The sequence below is a fragment of the Phyllostomus discolor genome, chromosome 1, assembly GCF_004126475.2.
Source record: "Phyllostomus discolor isolate MPI-MPIP mPhyDis1 chromosome 1, mPhyDis1.pri.v3, whole genome shotgun sequence".
NCBI lineage: Eukaryota > Metazoa > Chordata > Mammalia > Chiroptera > Phyllostomidae > Phyllostomus > Phyllostomus discolor.
In genome coordinates this window covers 187,702,952-187,709,350 of record NC_040903.2, presented here as the reverse complement: position 1 = coordinate 187,709,350, position 6,399 = coordinate 187,702,952, and positions in this window count along the sequence as shown.

Sequence of the window (6,399 nt, the reverse complement as noted above, 5' to 3'; positions counted from 1 at the left end):
TGTGAGAAGACAACATTTAAGACTGATAAAGCAGAGAAAAATTAGGAGCTGAAGATTTTTGGAAAGAAGGAGCCACATAGATGGAAGTTCCAATCTGTACATAGAATGGGAAAATCACTAAAATTCCTAAATAATTGCTCAACTATGCAATTGTAGAGGAGACAGCAGGGTCTGCTGAACAGCAGTAACTTTAAGTTAAAGAACTGAGCAGAACTGGGGATATATAAGCATGGAAGGCCAAGTTTGAAGGATGAACTTAGCTAAGCTGGTTTTCTGGTAGAATAAGAATGAATCTTCAAAGGAAGCTAACCAAATTCAGAGTTTCTACAATGTATCTGTCATGATATTCAGTACACACACACACACACACACACACACAAAGAAACACTGAATATGTGAAAGGAGAACATTTAATTTCAGGACATGCAGTTGCAAATTTTTGAAAAAAAATGCCAAACACTATACATATGAAAAAATGCTCAATATCATTAACTCACATCAGGAAAGTGAAAATTAAAGTCACAATGAGACTGTTACATATCCACTAAAATGTCTAAAAGTAAAAATCTGTGTAGAAATAATATTAGCATTTTATCACATAATCCAAAGCTGGAAAGAGTCCAAGTGTTCAATAGAAAGTAGATAAAAACAGTGACACATTCATTTACTAGGATGCTGCTCAAAAATAAAAGGAACAAACTATGGCTCATGCAACAGTATGGATGAATCTCAAAAGCATTATGTTGAGGAAAGAAGTGTCACACAAAAAGTGTATACTGCATGACTCCATTTACATGACATCCTAGAACAAGTGAAACAAATCACTGTTGAAAAATATACCAGAACAGAGCTTGTCTCTGGGACCTGCATTGGCTGAGAAAGGGCATGAGGAAAGTTTCTAGGATATTCTGTATAAATAGGGATAGAAATTAGACAGGTAAGTGGTATTTACAAAATGTATAGAATAGTACATTTTAAAAGTTTTTATTTCTTTGAATGTGAATTTTGTCTCAAAATAAGAAGAAATTTAAACAAAGATAGAACTTTAGTTAAGGTAAGCACATTGAGGTACTATGAGATAAATATACTGATGCTTGCACTTTCTTGGAAACACATCAAAAATTGAATAAAGTTATATGTGGGTAGAGGGATAAATAGATGGGCATTTATGTAATAAATAAATGATAACATGTAATAATAATTAGAGAATGTAAGTGTTAGGGATACAGTTTTCACTGTAATATTTGTTCAACTTTTCTTCATATTTGAGCATTTAATAATTAACCATTGGAAGAAATCTACTGCTGAGGCTTTATTAGGCAATGTAACTACATTACAAAACAAGAGCTAAATTCTGAGGGAATTGTTAGAACACCTGTTCGGGAAGACACTTCTCTAATAAGGGGTGAATATTACAGTGGTTGATGATATTGTTGCATTGAATTGCACAACTCTGGGGGATACCTGTGTAGCTTGGCAGTCAGGTTAGGGGAGCTACAGTAAGGAAGGTGCTATAAAGCATTCATACTCACCTGCTTACTTTTATAACACTAGGTAAGATTTTTTATTTCCATAAGCATAAGACCACTGGTTTAGAGCAATACTTTTCTATAAATTTGAACTAAAAACCAACTTGTGTTGGCCCTATTTTTAAAATTCAGAGTTTGGAGAAGTTTACAAAAAAGTTACAAATTCAATTACCACCTAAAAGATTCTATTTATATATGGAACTCTTATTCATAATTTTTAAATTCAGTGCATGTATATCACTCCATTAGAAATAAGTGGATAAGAATTTTTTCTTTTCTACATTATTTTGTAATAATTCTGAATACGTGGATTTGGGATTAAATAAAAATACTTTTTTATTGCATCATATCTGATGCATGATTGGATCATCAGCTTTAGAAGTATATATTTGTAGTACTTCTGGCCAAGATGGAGGCATAAGTAGTTGTGCTTTACCTCCTCGCATAACCAAAAGAAGGACAAGAACCTTCTTAAAATACTATTTTAAGTATTTTTTATTGATTATGCTATTACAGTTTTTACAGTTTTTCTCCCTTTATCTCCCCTCTGCCCTGCCTCCCCAACCCTCCAGCCTCCCCACCACCCTTAGTTCATGTCCATGGGTTGTACATATAAGTTCTTTGAGTCCTCTGTTTCCTATACCATTTTTATCTCTCCCCATCTATTTTATGCCTACTAATTATGCTTCTTCCCTGTACCCTTTCTATTCTTTCCATTACCATTTAATCTTCCTAAGCCTCCCTGCCCCCAGCAATCACCACACTGTTGACAGGACTTCTATTCACTGGTTTATTTCTTAGAGGTAAGGACACATACCTTAAGACTCAAAAGGATACAGCAAACATTGCTTGTTGGGGATCTTCTCATAAATAATACATTAAATATTTTCAGAAGTTTATAGTCATCTCTTCCACTTAAAAGTGAAAAGAGGAGAAGTATGAACTCATTTGTAGGAGGCAGCATTTCTGGGTTCTCTACTGACTCACTTTAAAAATTCATTCTTTTGAGCCTCTCTTTGGTTATACAATGGCATATACTGCCTACATTACTATTGAGTACTAAGTTTAAAACAAAGAATTTGTTTTAGGGGATGCTTTTGTCTTCAGAGAAACATACATGCCTTTCACAAAGTGATAAAGTTTTTAAAAGGTATCTATCAATATTCGTGTGTATTTGTTGTAATGTAGGGCATATGTTGTATTAGAAACTTGCTATATTGTACAATTTACATAACAGTATAACATAGCACATTTACAGAGTTATGCATGTACCGGGTTATACGTAAATATCAATCTGTACAGAAACATACGTTGATATTGATTTTTTCTTGTCTTCCTCCACCCCCAGTTTGTTGCTAAGTAGGCCAGAGAGAAGGCCAGTTGCAAGAAATAACTTAAAAGTTTCACCAACACTGGCCTTTCTGTGACTAGTCATACAAGGTGGCACTGACTCATGGAAGAGACAGCATGAAGCATAATGGGCAGGAAAACATGGAACATGAAGCAAAGTGAACGAAGATTAGGAGCAGGCAGTGGAGGTCTTCTCAGTGGAGTTCATAAACTCAAGTTCCAGACAGCCCAGAATGAAGAATCTAAATTCTGAGAAATAAGCTACCAAAGACACAATGAGGAAATTGCATGGGAAAGTGACCATTGTCATTGTTTTACAACTTATCCTCCTGAAGGTCACAGATGTTTATATTCCCAGTATAGTACAGAGGAGTGAGAGACCTCTAATCTCAGCCCAAACTCAACCCAGAAAACTTTCACAAAGAGATTATTAGCTTGGTATTACTTTATCTTCTCTAGTCTCTTCCTTATTTCTTGTCCCCTTTTATCACCATGCACCCAATACTAAGGTGAGGAAAAGGAAATAACAGTGATCTTATTCAGAGTGTTATTTATTTAAAAAATTGTTAAATGCTCTTATATACTATGCATTTGATTAAGCAGTAGAAATACAATTGTGGACAACGAAAAGCTTGATCATGCCTTCATGAGTTTGCAGGGAAGGGCAGAGATTAATTTTTTAAATCTCACTAATAAGTAATTACAAATTGAGATTGTCTGAAGGAATGAACTTTATAGTATATCAGTGAATTACATGGCACCTGGTCTAGACTGTGGTATTAAGTGACAAGATACGTGGCTAGAGGTGAGATCTGAGGATGGATAGGAATTAATGAGGTGAGGGCTAGTGGGAGTAAGGTTTAAGATAAATATGTTAAATCTCTGTAGCAGGGGGAGCATAGCTCACTGAGTAACTGAGAAAGCAAAGAATGGCTGGAGGAAAGAGATAAAGAAAATCTGGCATGAGCCCGAAAAAAATAGCAAGATGATTTTGACCATGCTAAAGACATTGTCCTAAGATCAATGGGGAGCTCTTGAATTGTTTTAAATAGGTAGGGGATGCAAAATGATTCTGACTCCTGTTTTGAAAAGATCACACCTTCTGTAACTTAGATAAATAATTATTGTGGGGAGGGTTGTCAGAATAAAAAGTGATATACCAGTTAGTAGGCTCTAGCAATAGTCCCAGAGATGATGATGTCCAGGACTGAAAGGCAGTAGAAGAAACCAAATGGAATGGATTGGGAATTAGCTGGAAAGTTAAACTTGACAAGTATCAGTAACAAAGTGCTTATAGCCAGTGACAGAGAAAGCAGTATTACAAATGTCCTCCAGATTTATAATTTTTACTTGGATGAATGATGGAATCTTTGAAATCAGGGGTGTCAAACTCATTTCCACTGGGAGCCACATCAGCCTTGTGATTGCCTTCAAAGGGCTGAATGTAATTTCAACTCCTTAATGGCTAAGGAATAATTACATTTATACAGTCCTAAAATTATTTCAGCCCTTTGAAGGCAACTGTGAGGCTGATGTTACCCCCAGTGAAAATGAGTTTGACAACCCTGCTTTAAATATATAAAAAATATCAGCCCTGGCTGCTGTGTCTCAGTGGATTGAGCACCAGCCTATGAACCAAAAGGTCACTGGTTGGATTCCCAGTCAGAGCACATGCCTGGGTTGTGGGGCAGGTCCCCAGTAGGGGGTGCATGAGAGGCAACCACACACTGATGTTTCTCTCTCTTTCTTTTCCCCTCCATTCCCTTCTGTCTAAAAATAAATAAATAACATCTTTTAAAAATAAGTAAAAGCTAAAAAAAAAACACAGAAAAAAAGAACACCACAAAAAGTCTTACTAGATTTGGGATTGAGGAGAATCATGAGAATCTTGGATATTTTGAATTTGAAGTACTTATGTGACATCCAATAAAAATATCACTTAACTTTTAAATATGTGGACCTGGATCAAAGGTATACTTTGGGAACCATTAGTGTAATGGGAGTTTTTAGAACTATGGGTTGGAAGACATTGCCTAAGGAGACTGGATAGAGTGAGATGAGAAGGCAGCCAAATATCTGTCCTTGAGGAACTCCAACATCTGGTGCCTGGGTAAAGGTGGACAAACCTGCAAAAGAAACTGTGGAGGTGGGTGTGAAAGAAAGGAGGAAGTCTAGGACAATGTGGGGTCATCAAAGCCAAGGGAAGAAAGACTTTCAAAAAGGAGAGAGTGTTCAACAGTGTCAAATACTCTTGGACAAATCAGGTGCAACAAGAAATTCTTTTGACTGACTTTTCAAAGAATATAGAAGTCATTAGCAACCTGTGAAAGAACTGCTTTGGTTGATAGGGATATGGATTGAACAATGAGTATAAAATAAGGAAATGGGGCCATGGATATGTATGACTATTTCTTTTAAAGTCTCTGAACTGTTAATGCAAAAGGGGGGAGGACCTGTGATTGAAGGGAGGTTTATCAGAACATGCTTTATGTGACCAGCAGAAGGATCAATATAAAAAGAGAAGGGACAATGGGGTGCAGTTACTGAGAAGGGGTAACGGGGTCATATCCAAAGCACTAGAGGAGGAAGTGGATTTAGATAGGAGGAAAGACACTTGTGTGATGAAATAGAAAAATGATGAGTGTAGATGTAGGTTGGATTGTTGGTTTGGAGGCAGTGTGAGCTGATGGAGTTCCCCTCTGAGCTTCAATCGTCCATGTGATGTATAAGCTGAAACTATCTGCCAAGAATCAGGAAGGGACTGGAGAGATGGTGCATAATTCTGAAAAGAATAAAAAGGATATCATTGCAGAAAGTAGGAGAGTGAGTTGATCAGGAGAGACTGCATGGTATTACCAAGTACTTTTTTGAGATTGGTCATTGTGAATTTTCCAAAAAAAGACAGTTGCCCTGTTTTGAGATTTGCTCAGCTTAGGACTGGTCTTGTTCTTTGACCATTGTATGTCCTCTACACACAAGGCCAAAATTATTCTCCTCTAATCCTCCTTATGTTACAAAATCATCTTCACCATCATCATCATCATCATCACCATCACCAATATCATCCTAAATCACATACATGCTGTGAATAAGAGAAGAAAACACCTCCTTCTTTTCCTTTTATTACAGTTATATTATTCATTGCAACCCATCCCCACCCCAGTCTCCCTAGCCCAGAAGCCTTCAGACATCAGCAAAGGTGTTTCTAAAGTGGTTACTGCACAGACACTCTTTATACATTTTGATCCTTCCCTTCTTGTCCCTTCTCACACATCTTTATTCCCTCCTTTTTTCAGTTTTAGTTGTTTTCCACTGTTTTTTTTAAATTTCCTGACTTCTAAAAAAACAGTGAATTCATTGTGCAAATTATCTGTTTCAGACAGTTGTTTTGATTTAAGGTGATAATGTTGTTGCTGACAAGAGGGGCAGGGAGAAAGGCTTAAATGTTTTCCAAACTGATTTCAAAAAAATTCAGTTTACATGTTAGATCTCTCTATGCTTAATATCCAGTTTCTGAAGC